Source organism: Bufo gargarizans, chromosome 3 (genome assembly GCF_014858855.1).
Source record: "Bufo gargarizans isolate SCDJY-AF-19 chromosome 3, ASM1485885v1, whole genome shotgun sequence".
Classification (NCBI taxonomy): Eukaryota; Metazoa; Chordata; class Amphibia; order Anura; family Bufonidae; genus Bufo; species Bufo gargarizans.
Window position 1 is genome coordinate 49785546 of NC_058082.1, and position 23140 is coordinate 49808685.

Consider the following 23140-nt stretch of genomic DNA (forward strand, 5'->3'; position numbering starts at 1 on the left):
GAGTGCCCAGAGGACCCCTGTGCCAGCCTCTCCATCACTGCTATACATCTGCCCAGGGTATATAAAAAACTGTGAGTACCAGAAACACCCTCAGTTAGTAACTATCCCTGTGACCTCACCATCGCTCACCCTGCAGGGCGGCCTACTGCATGTATTTCTGTAGTGATGGGATCAGCCAGGGCTCTCACCTCAGTCTGTGTCTGGCTGCCGCCCACAGACAGACAGTGGCGCCCGACCAGTGAATATAAGCCCAAGGTATGTGTCTCACTGCTGCCACCCTGCCCAGTGCCCACTCCAGTATACCGTGTACTGTCATGTCACTCGCTGTGCATGTTAACCCTGTACTGGGTTAATATGCACTGTGACATCTCAGTATAGCCAGGGTTAATGCAATGTGTTAATATGCACTGTGAATATAAGCCCTGTATTGTGTTGACAACAAGCCCTCTCCATGTATCTCTTTGGGAGAGTCGGAGAAACACGAACGCTGTAACTCTGTCTCTCCTATAGAGATGAATAGGGGGTGCCGCTCTGAAGCCTAGCAGAGCCGGCGTTCTGGGCGCTGGGCAGCAGATCGGGGCTAGAGAATATCTTGTGTTCATGGGGGCCTCATGTTCGAGTTTGGCCTAAGGCCTCACAAAGTCTAGAGCCGCCTCTGCTGACACCTAACACTGATCCTAATACTGTCCCTAACCCTAATACTGACCATAACCCGAATACTGGCCTCTAACTCTAATAGTTGGGGATCTTCATAGTACTGACTCACTAGACCAAGCTCTGGAAGTGACATGAAGATGGTGGCAACAACAGGGCTTGATGTTCTTATAGACATATATGTCTACAATGGTTGGCCTTTTATGGACCTTATTAATGTTGTTATAAAGGTTTAATGCCCATTCATAGAAGCTGATAAAACTGGGCTGGAACACATTTGTGGAAAACTTGTAACAGGGTTTGAAAACTACACCCAATGCCTGTGATGAATTGACTTTACTTACATTCTGTCGTAGTGCCATAGCGTTTGTGAGCTGAGGTTGGAAACACCAACCACCCAGGAGTCTCACTGAGAGTGGTTATTGTCTGGTTATTGCATACTACAGCCTATCAGTAAATCACATTCTGGGGGCCCACTGTGCGTCCACACGCAATTATCACCTCACCACCATTCCCAGATTTTCGGCTGCTGCTTTCCCCAAACACGTCAATGAAAAAGCTGCTTTTGCATGCATCCATGTGTCCTCTGCAGTATATGAAGAAAATGGCGGGTGGTATTTTCTGGATTCTCATTCAGCAGATAGGTCAGTATCACAAGTAATATATTTCAAATATTACCATTTATTACAACACGAAAGTACACAGTATAGTAATAGGTAAGGATATATAAGGAGCTGTAGGAATAAGGCTCATACTAAAAAGACTTAGAAAGCACCACTGGGAGTAAATAAGTCTAAAGCTGAGAAGTTAAAAAGGTTTATAAGATGTACAAGAGGAGCGTTATCCAACTGTAACTGGGATTAGTGTATACAGTAACATACTAAATAGGCTTTATGCAGAATTAACATACTGTACCCGAATGTATGAAGCATAGATGCCAATCTTACCCATGGACATACTGGTCAGACTAACACTCCCAACAGGCTTTGACAGGAAACACACCTTGAGGTGCTTATCACTAGCGAATATTCGAATAGCGAATTTTTCTCGCGAATATCGGCACTTCTATAATTCATTCTATATTCAATATTTAGAATATATTGATATATACTCGTTAAAATAAATATTTTTTTTTAACCTGAACCCATTAGTGATAGTAAATTTCAGATGAAAAACAAAACAAAAAAACGGATATTCGTATTAAGAATATAGTGCTATATTCTACATATATGACAATTCTACCAAGCCAACCAATAGGAAAGTTGCTTAACGCCCTTACGCGATTCGATTAATGCGCATATTTAATTGCTGATTTTTTGCATAAGATAAACTATATTAAAGAATATTTTAATTCAGTACTGACTAAGATATTTTAGCTTTCTCACATTGGCCCAGAAGCAAAAAGCAGGCCGGTAATGGACCATTAATTGTGGGCCAATGTGAGAAGGATAAAATATCTTAGTCAGTACTGAATTGGAATATTTTTCATTATTTAATATGCGCATGCGAATATTTCAATGACGATTTTTCGCAATAGAATAGCATTGTACGAATATAACAAAGTCTTGAATTAGCGAATATACCACAAATATTTAGCGAAATATTCGTGAAATATCAAGAATTTGAATATGGCACCTGCCGCTCATCCCTACTTATCACCTGGGAGTGTTAGTCCGGCCAGTATGTCCATGGGTAAGACTTATTTGATTAACACAAAAGGCACCATTGTGAGTTTGACTACTACATTATCATTACGATGGTGATGGTTTTGCCCTACGTGGTGTTGCGCTGCTTGGTTACCATTCCGAATGAATAGACCTTTTACCAAGCACTAGCCTCCAAGACAAAGCTGTTGGTGAATCACCTGTCAGTAGTGATGGAGGTTCCCGACGTTTTCATGTGTGTGCTTCTTATGGCACTTGCTGGTTTATACTTGACAGGAAGGGTGGTAAACTTTTATATATTTTTTCAAATATTTTTGGACCCTTGTGTGTTTATGTACAGTATGTTATATGTAATAAGCTCAAGGTTATTGTGGGTCTAGGTATAATATTTATCATTGTAAAACATTTATTTTATAAGCTGTGTATTGAAGTGTTTTATATCCAAAGTTCCTTGTCCTAGAGAGAAGAGTATACAGTACCTTCCCTATTGTTTTCCTGCTGGTAACTTTACCTACAAGCAGAGCAGAAATATACAAATATATACTATCTATATCTATCTACTCTTATAATTACATTTATTTTCTGTTTACCTGACTGTACTGCAGGGGGCAGTCTTGGACGAGATATGTATATCATGGATACTTTGCTAATAATTTGCAGCAATTAACATAGCTACTACCGTGCAGGTAACAGAAGTATGTGACAAAAGAACCATTTTTAGGCATCCGACAGATTTTTTTTTATTCCCTCTGTAACATAGAATATTTAAGAGTTTCAGTCCTTTATGAAGCCATATATTTTTTTTTTCTATTGGCCATCTCCGAATAAAAGCCCTGGACCTCTGGAATCTGCTTGTTGCCTCGTCACTGGTAATGACATTAAAGAAAAATATTTAATGCAGGAAAACTAGTGATATATGCACCATGCACCGATCACAAGCCTGAAGCTACAGTATCTGAACTCTGCTTTATCTCTACATACCAGCGGTCGTGATGCAATGCTAAATTGTCTCCCCAGTTACACTAACATGTCCATGAGAGACCATACACTTTCTAACAATATCATTTAGTTTGCAGGTCCAAAAAGATGCTGATTAGTCTCATAACAAGTCTCTATATGGGTTAAAACTTCATGATAGGTCACATGTCCATCTAATGAAACAAAATTAACACAATATAGGGACATGCTAGCAAAACCCTTGACAAGATGCAAGCCACAACGCAACCACCGGGTGGCTGTACATAGACACATACAGGAGAAACTTCTTGTGACATAATATCTAAAAAATTATGATTATTATTATTTTTTTTATTTTTTTACAAAGCTGGGTATTCTTTCAGGATATGTTGAACCAAGAGGAAATGTAAGGAAGTAAACAGAAATGGATCACCCATGCAAAAGTACCAAGAGGAGGAGCAGCAGAGGTGCTGTACCCCAGACTGACACTAGGTAGGCAGCAGCAGTAAGTTTCTATATTATCCAGGGCCAGCACGGCAGATCTGCATGGCTGCTCTGCACAATGTCTTGCTGGTCAGGTCAGTGCATCTTGCAATGCTCTGTATACAGCTGACTGCAATGGTCAGTGGTGTATATGGAGACACTACAATAGAGGCCTTCTATGCACTGATCTATATCTGGCATGGCATATTTTTATGGATAATATGTATCAGGCCCTTCTGGTTGGCATTACTGTTATTGTGAGGGGACAGCTGTGTGTCAGCCATGTGTCACTACTATAACAAGGTGTCAGACAGGTTATGTTTTAATATATGCAAATGATCCTCTAGGAGCAACGGACGTGTTGCCATTACTCCTAAAGGCTCTGCTATCTCTGCATCTGCCGTGCCCTCGGCACTTTGATTGACATGGCCAGGCAGTGAAATCTTCATCATGCCTGGCCTTGTCAATCAAAGTGGGGCATGCCCTATTTTATGAGTTATTGCAGGTCCCTCACGCACATTATAGTCTGTGGGTTCTTTAAAAAAACACTCCATAAGTGTTTAGGTACTAAGGTATGTGTGTAGGGGTTGTAACATTTCAAAGTCAATAATTATGTTGTCATATAAAAAAATAATAAACCAACCAAAGAGGTCCAACTAATTTTGAGAATGTGTATTAATATCAATGAGTACATTATACAATGTAACGGTATAATAGGGTTGTCCCACAATTATTTTTTTTTTTACAGTTTTCAAACAAGCACCTAGTTCTGAATACTTTTGGAATTGCATGTAGTAAAACATTTAGCATAGCCACTGAGTTATTCAATAAAATGTATCTGTATAGCGCCACCTGCTGTTTTTTTGCATGGACACGCCTCCTGAGCTGTTATAGGGAGAGCTGAGACACGCCCCCTGAGCTGCAGCATAAAAGACACTCTCCTTGAGCTTTCAGCTTGATATACTGTAAATCTAGCAGAGGAATGACTGAGGAGATCTCTGGACCCAGGTACAGGGCTGGTTCTAGCTTTGTTAGAAAGAGATTGCCATGTCCTATATGTCTGATTTTCATTTTTACATTAATCATAGGCAAACCCTTTTAAAGAAAAGAATGGAGAGGGATGCTCACTTGTACAGTTCTTCCAGGATGTCATGATTTTTGTGAAACAGTCCTGAAAACCAGATGGCAAAAGGTATGAGTTTGAGATCATTTGCCCCAAATGGGGTGTCTCTGTCATCTTTGGGTGTGAAGGTCCTATTTATTTTTTATTTTTTCAACTGTAGGTAAATATGATATTGTTGTTCATAGTAAATAGTAACATATACAGCTGAGAGATTACAATAGAGGACAGTCATCCCTTTTACCAGTCAGAAAAGAGTGGCTTTATTTTTTAGTAACACAGTGTCAGCTTCTGCTGTACCTATAAGCTGGTTACAGACTACAAACCCTTTGTTATCTGATTCTACAGTCATTAGTTCCTCCCTTCCTTCCCTACCTTCTACTGTCTGCAAGACAATGGGTAGAGGAAGAAAAGTCACACTAGATTTCAGTATCAGACTACACACAGTGTTAGTTTGTAGTCTGTAACCATGGAGACACAGAAGTATTGGAATGCATTGTAAAGGATTAGACCCCCAAAAGTTCAAGTCCCAAAGTGGGACAAAAAAATTAGTAAAAAATAGGGGAAAAAAAAAAGTATACATATTAGGTATCGCCGCATCTGTATAGACCGACTCTATAGACCTATCACATGACCTAACCCCTCAGATGAACACCGTAAAAAATAAAAAATAAAAACTGTGCTAAATAAACAATTTTTTGTCACCTTACATCACAAAAAGTACAACAGCAAGCGATCAAAAAGGCGTTTGCCCACCAAAATAGTACTAATCTAACCGTCACCTCATCCCACAAAAAATGAACCCCTACCTGAGACAACCAAAAAAAAAAAAAAACTATGGCTCAGTATATGGAGACACTAAAACATCATTTTTTTTGTTTTAAAAAAGCTGTTATTGTGTAAAACTTACATAAAAAAGTGTACATATTTGGTATCGCCGCGTTCGTATCGACCGGCTCTATAAAAATATCACATGACCTAACCCCTCATACGAACACCATAAAAAATAAAAAATAAAAACTGTGCTAAATAAACCATTTTTTTGTCACCTTACATCACAAAAAGTGTAATAGCAAGCAATCAAAACAGAATCTACAGAATCAGGGCCATAAATATTGAGTTTGGTTTGGCTGTTAACCCTTGCCTGGAAAAAAAATTATTAAAATCGAAAATCTGCTCAAAAAGTGAAATTTTGAAATTGTATCTCTATTTTCCATTAATTTTTGTGGAGCACCTAAAGGGTTAACAAAGTTTGTAAAATCAGTTTTGAATACCTTGAGGGGTGTAGTTTATAGAACGGGGTCCATTTTTGGGTGGTTTCTATTATGTAAGCCTCGCAAAGTGACTTCAGACCTGAACTGGTCCCTAAAAATTGGGTTTTTAAAATTTCAGAAAAATTTCAAGATTTGCTTCTAAACTCTCAAGCTTTGTAACATCCCCAAAAAATAAAATATCATTCCCAAAATGATCCAAACATGAAGTAGACATATGGAGAATGTAAAGTAATAACTATTTTTGGAGGTATTACTATGTATTATAGAAGTAGAGAAATGGAAACTTGGGAATTTGCAATTTTTTCCAAATTTTTTCCAAATTTGGTATTTTTTTATAAATAAAAATGAAATTTTTTTTACTTCATTTTACCAGTGTCATGAAGTACAATGTGTGACGAAAAAACAATCTCAGAATGGCCTGGATAAGTCAAAGCGTTTTAAAGTTATTAGCACTTAAAATGACACTGGTCAGATTTGCAAAAAATGGCCAAGTCTGTAAGGTGAAATAGGGCCTGTTCAGGTGTGGATCATGTGACCTTTACCTCGCCCTATTTAGTCTGACTTTTCCCATCACTCCTTGCTTGGGATAGCTTCATTTGGTCTTGGAAGCGCTGGAGTGTGGTTCGTGTTGAAGTCCTGTTCATCCTTCATCCTCTGAAGTTACCGTATTTTTCGCCCTATAAGACGCACCTGCCCATAAGACGCACCTAGGTTTTTGAGGAGGAAAATAAGAAAAAATATATTTTTAACAAAAAGGTGTGCTTTTGGTGGGTTTTGAACTAATGGTGGTCTGTGGATGACACTGTTATGGGGGATCTGTGGAGGACACTGTTATGGGGGATCTGTGGAGGACACTGTTATGGGGGATCTGTGGGTGACACTGTTATGGGGGATCTGTGGGTGACACTGTTATGGGGGATCTGTGGGTGACACTGTTATGGGGGATCTGTGGGTGACACTGTTATGGGGGATCTCTGGATGGCTCTTATTGGGGTCTCTGGATGACACTGTTATGGGGATCTGTGGATGACACTGTTATGGGGGGATCTGTGGATGACACATATATGTGTCATCCAAAGATCCCCTCCATAACAGTGTCACTGTAGTGTGAATGACCCCAATACAGGAGGTGGGGGTCGCATCTGGTTTTATAATGACAGCGGGGCCCGTGCAGTGACTGTATTCTACTACACGGGCCCCGCTCACTGTATATACCGTAATCTTATCTATAATTGTGGCATTGTTAATAGTAATCAGCGCTTGTATTACTTACAACAAGCTCTCGGTAGCAGAGAGGAGGGAGGAAGCAGGCCGGGAGGACGGGCGCTGGCAGCGTGACGTGGGCTGCGCAGGCGCGTGACGTAGTGACTCACGCTGCCAGCGCTCATCCTCCAGGCCTGCCTCTCCCTCCTCTCTGCTACCGAGCGCTTGTTGCAAGTAATACAGGCGCTGATTACTATTAACAATGCCACAATTATAGATAAGATTACGGTATATACAGTGAGCGGGGCCCGTGTAGTAGAATACAGTCACTGCACGGGCCACGCTGTCATTATAAAACCAGATGCCGGCCCCCAGCCCCTCCTCCCTCTCAGCAGCTGATACACCCACCGCGCGGCATCGCAGCATATCATTGACAGTTCGGCAAAATGCAGCATTCGCCCCATAAGATGCACTGCTATTTTTCCCCCACTTTTGGGGGAAAAATACGGTAAGTGTTCCGCTTGTCATGTTTTGTAACCCCCCCCCCCCCCGGTTGTTTACTAGGCCTCAGTGAGACGCTAGTTCCTTCACCAGGGAAGGAACAGGTGGTCTCTGCCCTGTAATTATCTTTAGGGCATCTGAGTGTCACCAGGGTTTTCTAGGTTCCTGTGTATGGGTATCTCTACCATCGAGAGGTGCCCATACGGATAGGTGTTAGGGCCAGGAGCAGGGTTTTATAGGTGGTGACCCTTTTTCTTCCCTAGCGGTGAGGCCTAGTGTCTTTCCCCTTCCTTCTTGATTGTCTTTAGGTGTTCTCCCCTACTACATCCGTGACATTATCTGATCTGTGCAGCTATGGATACTATGTCTGCACTGGTCGAACAGATGCAGAATCTGACTTTGGAAGTAGCAGACCTCCGCGCAACTGTCTTGCAGATTCAGAGTCCATAGGCTGCTGGTTCCGGTGGTGGGTCCCAGGCTTGTCCTAAACCAAAGGTGGCTCTCCCAGACAGGTTTTCCTGGGGTAGTGACATTTTCATCCGGTTCAGGGAGTCATGTAAATTATACTTTAAGCTGCGTGCATACTCTTCTGGGGATGAGTCTCAATGTGTGGGTATGACTATTTCATTGCTTAAAGAGGACGCCCAATCTTGGGCTTTTTCTCTGCCGACCGGATCACTGTCCCTCTGGACGGTAGATTAATTCTTCAGAGCCTTGGGTCTCATCTACGATGACCCAGATCGGGTCTCTCAGGCCGAGACCAAGTTACAGAGTTTGTGGCAGGAAGATCGTTCCGCGGAGACCTATTGCTCTGAATTTATGAGATGGGCTACCGATACTGAGTGGAACGATCCTGCTCTCCGCAGCCAATTCTGTCAGGGTCTCTCTGGGAGACTGCAGGACGCGTTGGCCTTTCATGAAAATCCTGTGTCATTGGAGGCAGCTATGTCCCTTGCTGTACGTCTAGATAGACGTCTGAGGGAGAGATCTAGGGGTCCTCACCTTCAGGACGTACTGTCCAATGAGGGTACTGTTTCCTTTGACACTTATAGTGGAGAGACACTGGTAGTTGTGCCTTGTGATGAGCATATGCAATTAGGAGGAGCTACTCCTGGCAAAAGCTTGGGTCATGTGAAAGGAGTCTGCTTTTATTGTGTCAAGAAGGGACATTTTATGAATATTTGTCCGTACTTGCAGCATCAAGGTGTAAACAAAAAGAAAAAACCTTTTAATCCTCAAATTACTATTGGTGGTGTGGATGGGGAGCAAGAAAACCTACATTTTTCTTTTACTGGTAGTACCCGTTTTCTCCTGTCTGCCGAGGTGGCGCTAGAGTCCAAAAATCGAAGCATTTATCGACAGTCCGGCAGGAGTTAACTTGATTGATGGAGAGTTTGTACGCATTCATGGGTTGACTACTAATGCATTAGAGAAAAGTATTTCTGTCTTTGCAATTGACTCAGCACCTCTCACCCAAAAATGCCTGTTGCAGGTAGTGAATGACATTCATTTAAGAGTGGGTGATATTTGCATCAGGAATCTATCTCCTGTTATGTATTGGAGGATCTGCCTGCTCCGTTGGTGTTGGGCTTAAGATGGTTAAGCAAACATAACCCTAACATCGACTGGCAAGCAAGACAGATTCTCGATTGGAGTGATTTTCGCATGGACAACTTAATGCATCATTCTCTATGGTGACCACTAAAACTGTACCCTCGTTCATTTCAGAATTTTCAGATGTTTTCTCTGAGAGTGGTAATCAGGAGTTGCCTCCGCATCGGGAGTATGACTGTCCCGTCAATCTTATTCCCGGAGCAAAATTGCCCAAATCTCGGTTGTATAATCTTTTGGAACCCGAAAGAAATGCCATGCGAGACTATATTACCGAGAGTTTGGCAAAGGGACATATTAGACCATCCAAGTTCCCAGTGGCTGCTGGGTTTTTCTTTGTAAAGGAAAAAGATAGTACCCTGAGACCATGCCTTGACTTCCATGAGCTCAATCGTATTACGGTCCGTGATCCTTACCCCCTTCGTTTGATTCCAGATTTGTTTAGTCAGATTGTCAGTGCCAAGGTGTTCTCTAAGTTGGATCTGAGGGGGGCATATAATCTGGTAAGGGTCAAGGAGGGGGATGAGTGGAAGACCGCATTTAATACCCCTGAGGGTTATTTTGAAAACCTGGTCATGCCCTTTGGGTTAACCAATGCTCCTGCGGTTTTTCAACACTTTGTCAATGACATCTTTTATCATCTGGTGGGGAGGTTTGTCGTTGTATACCTTGATGACATACTAATTTATTTGCCTGATATGGAGACTCATCAGGATCATGTGAGACAGGTGTTACAGATCCTAATAGAGAATAAGTTGTATGCTAAGATGGAAAAGTGTGTATTTGCTGTACAGGAAGTGCAATTTCTGGGTTACCTGCTCTCATCCTCAGGTTTTTGTAAGGACCCCGAGAAGGTCCGTGCCGTGTTGGACTGGGATCGACCCGAAAATCTGAAAGCGCTTATGCGTTTTTTGGGTTTACCAACTACTACCGTTAATGTATCTTATACTATTTATTGGTGGTTAAACCTTGAACAGACATGACTAGGAAGGGTGCAGATATTTCTGTCTGGTCTGATGCGGCATTACAGGCCTTTTCTGCTATGAAAAAATGTTTTGCTTCGGCCCCTATTCTGATGCAACCGGACGTGACTCAGCCATTTATTGTTGAGGTTGACGCGTCCAAGGTAGGGGTAGGAGCAATCTTGTTGCAAGGTCCTTCACCTAGTAAATGGCGTCCATTTGCTCTAAAAAACTCTACTGCTGAAAGGAATTATGATGTTGGGAATAGGAAATTGCTGGCCATTAAGTTGGCGTTCGAGGAATGGCGGCATTGGTTGGAAGGAGCAATTCACCCTATTACGGTAATTACAGATCACAAGAATCTGGCCTACCTGGAGTCGGTTAAGCGACGGAACCTAAGGCAGGCCAGATGGTCATTGTTTTTCACCAGATTTAACTTCATCGTCACTTACCGCCCTGGGGTTAAGAACGTCAAGGCGGATGCTTTGTCGCGTAGCTTTCCTGGGGGGGTGAGTCTAATGACCCTAGTCCCATTTTATCATTTTATCTGAAGGGGTAGTCATATTCGCTCTTTATCCTGATCTCGAGGCCGGGGTGTTGGAGGCACAGGAGGATGCTCCGGACTCTTGTCCTTCGGGGAAGTTGTTCCCTACGAATTACGTCACAAGGTGTTTGAGGAACATCACTGTATGGTGCTTGCTGGGCACCCTGGGAGAAGATCAACTGTCAATCTCATCTCTCGCAGATTTTGGTGGCCGGGGTTGCGTAAGTGTGTTGAGGACTATGTGTCAGCCTGTGGTACCTGTGCACGTGCTAAGGTGACACATACTCGGCCTTCCGGATCTCTGCTTCCATTGCCCATCCTGTCCAGACCTTGGACCCATTTGTCCATGGATTTTATCACGGATTTACCAAATTCTTTGGGAAAAACTGTGATTCTGGAGGTTGTAGATCGTTTTAGTAAAATGACACACTTTATTGCACACACTTTATTGCATTACCTAGTCTACCCAACGCTAAAACTCTTGCACAGGTGTTTGTCGACAACATTGTGAAACTACATGGCATTTCCTCTGATGTGGTGTCCGATAGAGGGACTCAGTTTGTTTCTGTACTCGTCTGGGTGTACAATTGTCCTTCTCTTCGGCTTTTCATCCTCAGTCGAACGGACAGATGGAGCGCACTAATCAGAATCTGGAGACTTACTTGAGATGTTTTTGTTTCAGAGAATGAGGAAGAGTGGTCTTCATTCCGTCTTGAACTTCCACAGGCATTGAAAATCCATAACGTTTTTCATACTGTAGTTACTCTTGTGCATTACATTTATTTTTCTTATCTAGTATTTCATAAATCGTTGCTAAAGAAATGTGTCGAACCTGTCGAGCCGTCCTCCTTGCCTCCCGCTCCTGTCATGGTGGACGGCAATTTAGAATTTTAGATCAGCAGGATTGTGGACTCCTGAGTTCTTCCGAGATCCCTCCAGTATCTCGTTCATTGAAGAGGGTACGGACCAGAGGAGAGGATGTGGGTTCCAGCGACTGATGTTAATGCTAGTCGTCCGGTGAGAGCATTCCACAGAGCTCATCCTGATAAGGCCGGAGGTCATCTGTAGACAGCCAGAGCGCCGTAAACTCGCGATGCGCGAGCTAGCGCATGCGCAGTGTCCTCATAGTGTTCCTTCCCTGTGCTGGCATCGGCCTCAGGGAAGGAACTGTGCATGCGCTAGCTCGCGCATTGCGAGATTACAGCGCTCTGGCTGTCTGACGTCGGGGAGCAAGGAGGAGATTCTGAGGATGCGGGGTGGTGCTGGGCTCCTTCACGCTGGACTGTAATTTGCATATGGATAAAATCATTTTTTTTCCACAATAAAAGCACACAGAGCTATGGGGACTGGGTATTTCAGATGTGCTGATGGGCCATCTAGCAACCCATGTCCTCAGCTCTATACATCAAATCCCGCTGACAGGTTCCCTTTAAATGTATCTAAGCGATAAAAAAATTGCAAAAGTGCACATAATGTTTAAAATTGTTTAATGTAGTTAAAGTATTATCACACAATGGGAACATACTGCAAATTGTGTATGCATATAAAAGCCTTTTCTTGTGATATTTAGTTTGACCCTTTTTTAAAGTAAATTTGTATTTTCCAATTTAATCATACAATGTACAAAAAATTTTAATGAAGGACAATAAAAGAATGATTGCTCTTTCACAAATGAATAAGAATATGTCCTGCTTCCTGATGTTTCTATTACTCTTTCAAAAACATGTATTAGCTGGATTGGATTGCTTAGAAACACCACTGATACAACATATTCATTCAAAAGCTTTTAGCAAATATTTTCCCAGAGAATGCGGCAATGAAAAAAAAAAAAAAAACTCAGTTTACAAACAGACAATGACGTTCTTAATGACATGTGTGTTTCAGATAGCAGGAGCTTATCGAGATTCAGGGACAAACTGAAAGTAGTGTTTGTAATTGGCTAATATGTGTATTACAGGGTAATTTCCTGTAAATCAGTGACCTCCCTTGTAGGTTCTAATCCAAAACAAAGCAACATGTCCTTACAAAACAAAAGCCAGGTTGTAGTGTTTGTGCCTTTTTTAGGGCAATATTTTAGGCTTCATGGATGTGGACAAAAACAGGAGTCATATTTTATTGCAGCCTATTAATATTAAAGCTTGAATATATGGGAGCACATGGAGGAAGAAGATTTCTCTCTTGTCATTTCCATATAACAGGGATGTTCCTCTTGTCCCCCACTAGTGTTGGGCGCAAATATTCGAATAGCGAATATTAATCGCGAATATCGGCACTTCGAGAATTCGCAAATATTTAGAATATAGTGATATATATTCATATTTTTGAATATCCAAGATTTTTTTCATCTGAACCCATGATCCCTCCCTGCTTCTTGCTTGTGGACCAATGAGAAGGCTGCAATGTCTTTCTCTGAGCTTATCAACATTCCTATCAACCAATAGAAAAGTTGCCTACCCCTTACTATATAAGGACCTTCCCAGCAGCCATTTTCTACAGTTTTTTTAAAGTTCTGAGAGAGACAGCAGTGTCATTGCTCTGCTCTGTGCTTTCCACTCATTACATTAGATAGATAGTTAGTTTGCTTATATATATATATACACAGATAGTTAGTAGGAGATAGTCAGTGTAGGTTATATCCTGATATAGTGTAGCTGTTGCAGTGCAGTGTGCTAGTGTCATGGTCCCTCCTGTGACAGAGGTGAGAAGATCGGATAGACTTGCTGCACGTGAGGCTATCTGACAGGTCTCTCTGTTTTCCTCTTTGTATGCTGTTGTTTGGCAGGATCTCACCTCTCCTCAGGTTCTGCTTGTTATCAGTGATGAGGCTCTATTTAAGTCCGCCTCACACTGCTGACCATGCGGTTGATATTTCCTCTTGGAGTTGCTAGAGCTTGTTTGTCTTGGAGCTCCTGCTTCTCCATTCATCTCAAAGCTAAGTACAAGTTGCCTGTTCTGTTTGTTGTTATCTGGTGTGTTTTGGTTTTAGGCCTCAGGGAGACGTGGGTTTCTTCATCTGGGAAGGAACCAGCTGTCTCGTCTCCTGCTACCTATACTAGGGCTCGTCAGTTTTAGCAGGGCATAGGTATACAGCGTATGAGCATTTCCACCATCGGGATCTGTTCATACTGGCAGGAGTTAGGGAAAGGCCTAGAGATTACTAGGAGGTCAAGATCCCTCTTCCTTAGCTTTTGAGGCCTAGACCAGGGGTGGCCAACCTGTGGCTCTTGAGCCACATGCGGCTATTTGCTTCTTCAAGTGAGGCTCTAGCTGTGGAGCCAGGAAGCAGTCAGGCCGGCTCACTCTCCACCCTATGCTCAGATCTCTTTTCCGGATCGGGAAGTGTTACTATTTTGCAGCTCCAGCTCACTCTCCACTGCGTCCTGATGCACACAGTGTGAGAATGTAGTACGTGGAGACACGCACTATGACTTTGTGCTCATCAGGTCACAGTGGAGAGTGTGTCAGACCTGCAGAGTAGCAGGTGCCCGAACAGGAGCCCAGTGCCTGATCAGGAGAGGGAAGAGATTTTTTTAAATGATAGAACTGAGCATGGGGGTCTGATCTTAGCATGGGAGGTTATGATCTGAGCATGGGGGGTCCTGATCTGAGCAATGGGGGTCTGATCTGAGCATGAGGGGAAGATCTGAGCATGAGGGTTCAGATTTGAGCATGGGGTAGATCTGAGCATGGGGGGCTTGTTTGAGCATGGGTTGGTCAGGTATGAGCATGGGGGGTCAGATCTGAGAAGAGGGGAGATCTGAGCACTGAGGGTCTGACACTGGGAGTCTGATTTGTGTTGTCATATCCGAGCATTGGGGGTCTGATTTGGAGGCCTGATGAGGTTTGGGGATCTTATTGTAGGTCAGATGAGGATGGGGGATCTGATTTAGGAGTCTGATCTGAGTGCTTATGAACAATAAGAAGAAAAAAAGTTTTAGCAGACCTCAGATCAGATGAAAAATATTTATTTAGCAAGTCTTTTTTGTTAAAACTAGGTGCATCTTGTAGGGCGAAAAATACGGTGACTCGTGTATAAATGTATAGCTTGTGGCTCCTGGTAGTCATGCGTTTTGTTTTTTGGGGCTCTTTGTGTCTGTAAGGTTGGCCACCCCTGGCCTAGACTGTTGTCTATTTCTTTTGTGTGTATTTGGTGTTTTCCCCTTCCCCATTAACCGTGACAGTTAGGTAGTGTGATAGGTTCTGCTGTCCATACATACATACATGCTGCAGACATAGTGCTGTTATGTCACAATAATACATCAGTAATATGTAGTCAGACCTGCTAAAATGTGAAGTTTCACGTATTGCGCCCAAATATTCGCATCATTGGTGCCGATTAGTGAAATCACGAATATATTAGAGCACCCTATCTGCATATAAAGCCATTTATAATGTTCTGCCATGCCAACCATTTTCTCTAGTCTCAGGAAACTTCTAGCAGCTTGGAAAATGTAGCAAAAGTGACCCACGCCTGTATTGTACGTTCATTACGCGAATATTACATTCGCAATCAAGAAAATAATCGTGAATTCTCGAATAAACAAATATATGCCGAATATTCTACAAAATATTCGTGAAATATCGTGAATTCAAATATTGCCCCTGCCGCTCATTACTATCCCCCACGTACATTTCTATAAACATAACATAAAGGTGAAGTTGTAAGTCCACTTCTGCAGTCTTGTGAACAGCCAGTGTCGTTACAGCCATAGCTTCTGCTTAGCAAAGTATTCTGTACTTTACAGTCTGTTCTAGTGCATTGTGCTCAGAGCAGTACTAGTTGGCACGTGTTATTTCCCAGTTCTAGTACAAACAGGACAGGCTGTGTACAGGACATTATACAATGTATTAATGTGGCTGCTGGTGTTCAGGTAGAAAGTTAGCCACATCTTCTGCCCAGCAGTTTTTTTTTGTAGTTTACAAAGCACTAAACAATAGTCATGTAATACCAACATACAAGGGCCAAAAAATACTACCACACCATGGCAACATACTGTATATGAATACCAGATAAACTCTAAGTGTGAGAGGCCCATACCTTATGGGAATAAAAAGGTAAGGTACTGTCACGGCGCGGTGTGCGTGGTAAGCTCCACACCGAACACAGGAGGTAGGGGAAAAGGTACTAGGCCTGGAAACTAGGGAAAGGTCACCACCTAGTGAATTCCTAGACTGAGCCCTGACAACTATCAGTATGAACAAACCTTGATGGTAGGAATGTTCATACGCAGGAACCTAGAACTCTATCTGACCCTAAAGGGCCCTGAAAATAGTGTCAGGACAAAGATGACCTGTTCCTTCCAAGCTAAAGAAACAGGAGACTCCCTCAGGCCTAATACAAAAAAATAGGGGAATACAACAAACAAGAAATAGGAAAAAGACACTTAAAGGGAACCTGTCACCAGTTTTATGGTGTCCTAACTAAGGGCAACATAAATAAGTGACTGATAAGTGACAACAAAATGCTGTGTCACTTTCTTTAATTGACCCAGTCAATCTGCCAACATCTTGTATTGAAAAGCTCCAGCTGATAATGATGAGTAATGAATATTCATGAGCTCCTGACTCTCCCCGCCCACCTGCTGCTGAATGACAGTTTGTTTCCATAGGAATCAGCAGCAGTTGGGCAGGGGAGTGGCTATAGCTCTGAATTAAATATGCGCTGGACTCAATGACATCACGCTGGACTCGAATCAGCTCATTAGCATGCAGCATCTTTGTGTGTATATTATGAGGTAACCATCTGTCACACCAGTAAGTGAATACATCTAAGGTACTTTTTAGTAGTTAATTATTGTATATAATTAGTTAGATTATAATCAAATATCCACATGACAGGTTCCCTTTAAGTCTGAAGTACGCGGACGAGCAGGAACTTAGTGGAGAACCAAACACCAGCACTTCCACAACCAGAAAGGAGCTATCAACCAAATAGCATGATGGGTGAGACAAGACTAAATAGAGGAGTAGGAATGACCACTTAAGCTACACCAGAGACAAGAGGTGTGGTTATAACCAGCAACAAAACAGAAACAAGTGAAACCAAAGAGGCTATTAGATCAGATTACATGCAACCAGTCTCTTAGATCTTCTGATCCTTGTCACGGGAGAGACTATGACAGGTACAAGAAAAAAACTATGTGGATAAATAGAAATGTAAAGGGAGCAATAAATGACTAAAATAAAGCATTTAAATCACTAATACAGGAAAGTAGCGAGGAAGCATTGAAAAACCATAAGGAAAAAAGTTGAATATGTAATAGACACATAAAGCCAACCAAGCTTGAGATAGAGAGAATTATTGGCAATGATGGTAAAAAGTTTAAACCTGAAAGTGTTGGCCCTTTACAGAGTGATGAGGGAGAGGTTGTATTGAGCAACAAGGAGAAAGTGATTCTATTAAATATTTTTTTTCTCCACTGTATTGCGTGAAATAAACTGTCAGATGAAATGCAGAGTGTAAAAGTAAATTCCCCATTAAAAGTGACCTTTCTGACCCAGGAAAAAGTGCAGCGACGTCTTAAAATGATTAAAATGGACAAATCACTGGGTCCAGATGCAATACACCCTCATATACTGAGATAATTAAGTAATGTCATAGAAATATATATATTTTTTTTATATTTAAGGACTTCATATTGACAGGGAGCATTCCACAGGATTGATGCTTAGCAAATGTGGTGCCAATATTCAAAAAAGGGTAAAAAAACAGAGCCCGGAACTATAGGCTTGTAAGCTTTATATCTGGTGTCAGTTGGTAAACTGTTTGAGGGTTTTCTAAGACATGCTATCCTAGAGTATCTCAATCAAAATAAGTGTATAACACTGTATCAGCACAGCTTCATGTCAAACTCATTTATTCAGTTTCTATGAGGAGGTAAGTTCAAGACTTAAACAGAGTGAGTCAACGGATGTCTTATATGTCCAAATTTGATACTGTGCCATATAAATGGTTAGTATAGAAAATGAGAATGCTTGGACTTGGAGAAAACGTCTGTATGTGGGTAAGTAACTGGCTCAGTGCTAGAAAACAGAGGGTGGGTATTAATGGTACACACTCAGATTGGGTCACTGTCACTAGTAGGATACCACAGGGGTCAGTATTGGGCCCTATTCTCTTCAATATATTTATTAATGATCTTGTAGAAGGCTTGCACAGTAAAATATAAATTTTTGCAGATGACACTAAACTGTGTAAAGTAATTCACACGGAAGGACAGTATACTGCTACAGATGGATCTGGATAGATTGGCTTGGGCAGAGAAGTGGCAGATGAGGTTTAACACTGACAAATACGTACATAGTAACATTGTATATAAAGCCAAAAAAAGACATTTGTCCATCCAGTTTGGCCTGTTATCCTGCAAGTTGATCTAGAGGAAGGCAAAAAATAAAATAAAAAAAACTGTGAGGTAGAAGTACATTTTCCCCAATTCCTTTCCGACTCCAATCAGGCAATCAGAATAACTCCCTAGATTAACAACCCCTCTCTAGTAGCTATAGTCTATAGTATTATTACACTCCAGAAATAAATCCAGGCCCCTCTTTACCTTTTTTAGTGTACTCACCATCACCACCTCCTCAGGCAGAGAGTTCCATAGTCTTACTGCTCTTACCGTAAAGAATCCTCTTCTATGTTTGTGTACAAACCTTCTTTCCTCCAGACGCAGAGGATGTCCCCTCGTCACAGTCACAGTCCTGGGGATAAATAGATGATGGGAGAGATCTCTGTACTGACCCCTGATATATTTATACATAGTTATTAGATCTCCCCTCAGTCGTCTTTTTTCTAAAGTGAATAACCCTAATGTTGATAATCTTTCAGGGTACTGAAGTCCCCCCATTCCAGTTATTCTGATTGCCTGATTGGAGTCGGGAAGAAATTTTTGGGTGGGGAAGTGGGGAAAATTGGCTTCTACCTCACAGGGTAAGGTTATGGGTAAGGGTAAGGTTATTCACATGGGAAAGAATAATCCAAGTCACCCGTACATACTAAATGGTAAAACACTGCTTAACACTGACATGGAAAAGGACCTAGGAATTTTAGTGGACAGAAAACTTAACTGTAGAAACCAGTGTCAGGCAGCTGCTGCCAAGGTCAATGACATTATGGGGTGCATCAAAATGGGCATAGAGGCACTTGATGAGAACATAGTCCTACCACTTTACAAATCACTAGTCATACCACACATGGAGTATTGTGTACAGTTCTGGGCTCCGTTGAACAAAAATCACAGAAAATAATGCTACTCCCAAGACTAGGACTAGGAGCAGCACACTATATGTGCAGGGTCTGCTCTCCTGAATGCAGATGCATAGACAGGTTTAGAGTAGGTCCTACCTGACTGAGACCACCTTGGCGCTGGTAGGCTTGCACAGATGTGTTTTGATCAAACAGATTTTATCATATCAGAGTGAGGGCTTAGTCCAGATGTAATGTTTACATGTATTGTGTGCATTATTTTCTGTGATTTTTGTTCACAGGAGGCCAGAATTGTACACAATACTCTATGTGTGGTCTGACTAGAGCAGTGTTTCCCAACCAGTGTGCCTCCAGCTGTTGCAAAACTACACCTCCCAGCATGCCCGCACAGCCAAAGGCTGTCTGGGCATGCTGGGAGTTGTAGTTTTGCAACAGCTGGAGGCACGCTGGTTGGGAAACACTGGACTAGAGCAGTGATGGCTAACCTTCAGAACTCCAGCTGTGGAGAAAGTAGGACTCCCAGCATGCTCCATTAATTTCTATAGAATTCTGAGAACAGCCAAGCAAGTGTATATCTTGTGAGTCATAGTGTTACCGCAGCTGGAGTGCCAGAGGGTAGCCATCATAGGACTAGTGATTTGTAAAGTGGCAGGACTATGTTCTCATCAAGTGCATCTATGCCTCTTTTGATGCATCCCATAGTTTTATTGGCCTTGGCAGCAGCTGCCTGACACTGGTTTCTACAGTAATTTTCTGTGATTTTCTTCATAAATGTAGCCAAGCACAACCACTTATCATACCGTGCAGGATGTTTTTTTATCTTTATTTTTCTGGGATTTTTGTTTAGTTTGTAGTATACACTTGAAATAGTGGCACCTTCAAGTGTTAATGCGCTTATATTTAATTTTGGGAGTAGCATTTTGTGCACCACCTATCCCACAGGCGACCTTGATTCGGTGGTACATGTAGCTGTGCGGGCTGCTCCTCTCATTGGATGCTTGTTGCACAATGAGGTAACTAGTAGCAGCACACTATATGTGCAGGGTCTGCTCCCCTGAATGTAGTTACCCAATGGCATAGGTAGGTTTAGAGTAGGTCCTGCCTGACTGAAACCACCTTGGCACTGGTAGGCAGGCACAGATGTGTTTTGATCAAAATATATTGGCTGAGAGTCTCAGATTTTATCATATCAGAATGAGGGCTTAGTCCATATATAATGTTTACATCTATTGTGTTAATGCATTATTTTCTGTGATTTTTCTCTTTTGAACAAGACAGACATACAGACGTGGACAAAATTGTTGGTACCCTTTGGTCAATGAAAGAAAAAGTCACAATGGTCACAGAAATAACTTTAATCTGACAAAAGTAATAATAAATTAAAATTCTATAAATGTTAACCAATGAAAGTCAGACATTGTTTTTCAACCATGCTTCAACAGAATTATGTAAAAAAATAAACTCATGAAACAGGCATGGACAAAAATGATGGTACCCCTAGAAAACACAGAACATAATGTGACCAAAGGGACATGTTAATTCAAGGTGTGTCCACTAATTAGCATCACAGGTGTCTACAACCTTGTAATCAGCCATTGGGCCTATATATATGGCTCCAGGTAATCACTGTGTTGTTTGGTGATATGGTGTGTACCACACTCGACATGGACCAGAGGAAGCAAAGGAAAGAGCTGTCTCAAGAGATCAGAAAGAAAATTATAGACAAGCATGTTAAAGGTAAAGGCTATAAGACCATCTCCAAGCAACTAGATGTTCCTGTGAGTACAGTTGCACATATTATTCATAAGTTTAAGATCCATGGGACTGTAGCCAACCTCCCTGGACGTGGCCGCAGGAGGAAAATTGATGACAAATCTAAGAGACGGATAATCCGAATGGTAACAAAAGAGCCTAGAAAGACTTCTAAAGAGATTCAAGGTGAACTTCATGCTCAAGGAACATCAGTGTCAGATCGCACCATCCGTCGTTGTTTGAGCCAAAGTGGACTACATGGGAGACGACCAAGGAGGACACCATTGTTGAAAACGAATCATAAAAAAGCAAGACTGGAATATGCCAAACTACATGTTGACAAGCCACAAAGCTTCTGGGAGAATGTCCTGTGGACAGATGAGACAAAAATCGAAGTTTTTGCCAAGGCACATCAGCTGTATGTTCACAGACGAAAAAATGAAGCATATCAAGAAAAGAACACTGTCCCTACTGTGAAACATGGAGGAGGCTCTGTTATGTTCTGGGGCTGCTTTGCTGCGTCTGGCACAGGGTGTCTTGAATCTGTGCAGGGTACAATGAAATCTCAAGACTATCAAGGAATTCTAGAGAGAAATGTACTAGCCAGTGTCAGAAAGCTTGGTCTCAGTCGCAGGTCATGGGTCTTGCAACAGGACAATGACCCAAAACACACCGCTAAAAACACCCAAGAATGGCTAAGAGGAAAAAATTGGACTATTCTAAAGTGGCCTTCTATGAGCCCTGACCTCAATCCTATTGAGCATCTTTGGAAGGAGCTGAAACATGCAGTCTGGAAAAGGCACCCTTCAAACCGGACACAACTGGAGCAGTTTGCTCATGAGGAGTGGGCCAAAATACCTGCTGAGAGGTGCAGATGTCTCATTGACAGTTACAGGAAGCGTTTGATTGCAGTGATTGCCTCAAAAGGTTGCGCAACAAAATATTAAGTTAGGGGTACCATCATTTTTGTCCATGCCTGTTTCATGAGTTTATTTTTTTACATAATTCTGTTGAAGCATGGTTGAAAAACAATGTCTGACTTTCATTGGTTAACATTTATAGAATTTTAATTTATTATTACTTTTGTCAGATTAAAGTTATTTCTGTGACCATTGTGACTTTTTCTTTCATTGACCAAAGGGTACCAACAATTTTGTCCACGTCTGTAGCAGAGCAGGAGAGGGTTCAAATTAGGGCAACTAAAGTAATAACTGGAATGGGAGGACTACAGTACTCAAAATTAGGATTATTTAGTTTAGAGAAAATACAACTGAGGGGAAATCTAATAACCATGTGTAAATATATCAGGGGTCAGTACAGAGATTTCTCCCATCATCTATTTATCCCCAGGACTGTGACAAGGGGATTTCCTCTATGTCTAGAGCAGGGCTGGCCAACCTGCGGCTCTCCAGCTGTTGTAAAACTGCAATTCCAACAATGCCCTGCTGTAGGCTGATAGCTGTAAGCAGTCTAGGCATGCTGGGAGTTGTAGTTTTGCAACAGCTGGAAAGCCACAGGTTGGCCAGCCCTGGTCTAGAGGAAAGAAAGTTTCTACAAAACATAGAAGAGGTTTTTTTACGGTAAGAGCAGTGAGACTATGGAGCTCTCTGCCTGAGGAGGTGGTGATGGTGAATTCACTAAAAGAGTTCAAGAGGGGCCTGGATGTATTTCTGGAGTGTAATAATATTACAGGTTATAGCTACTAGAGATGTGTTGTTGATCCAGGGAGTTATTCTAATTGCACCTTTTTAGGAATGCAGCTAGATTCCGCGGCTCAGAAGACATTCCTCCCTCAGAAGAAAGTGTCCTCAACAATAGAGCATGTGTGGTTCCTTTTCCGGTCCTTCCGATGTTCCATCAGAGAGGCGATGACAGTACTGGGGCACCTGACGCCTACAATTCCAGCCGTATCATTTGCACAGATCCACACAAGACCGTTACAGTCGGACATCTTGAAGAATTGGAATGGTCTTCCTCAGACACTAGAGGAAAAATTTCATCTCTCCTCCGGAGCAAGGTACTCCCTTCTGTGGTGGACGTCCGAGAAGAACCTCTCGATAGGAATGCCTTGGTCCTTCATGGAACCCATGTTGATTACGACAGATGCCAGTCCGTGGGGTTGGGGAGCTCATTCGGGGGGAAAATTCTGGCAGGGAAGATGGGATTTAAGAACCAGAGACTGCACGTCAAATTACAAGGAGCTCAAGGCGAT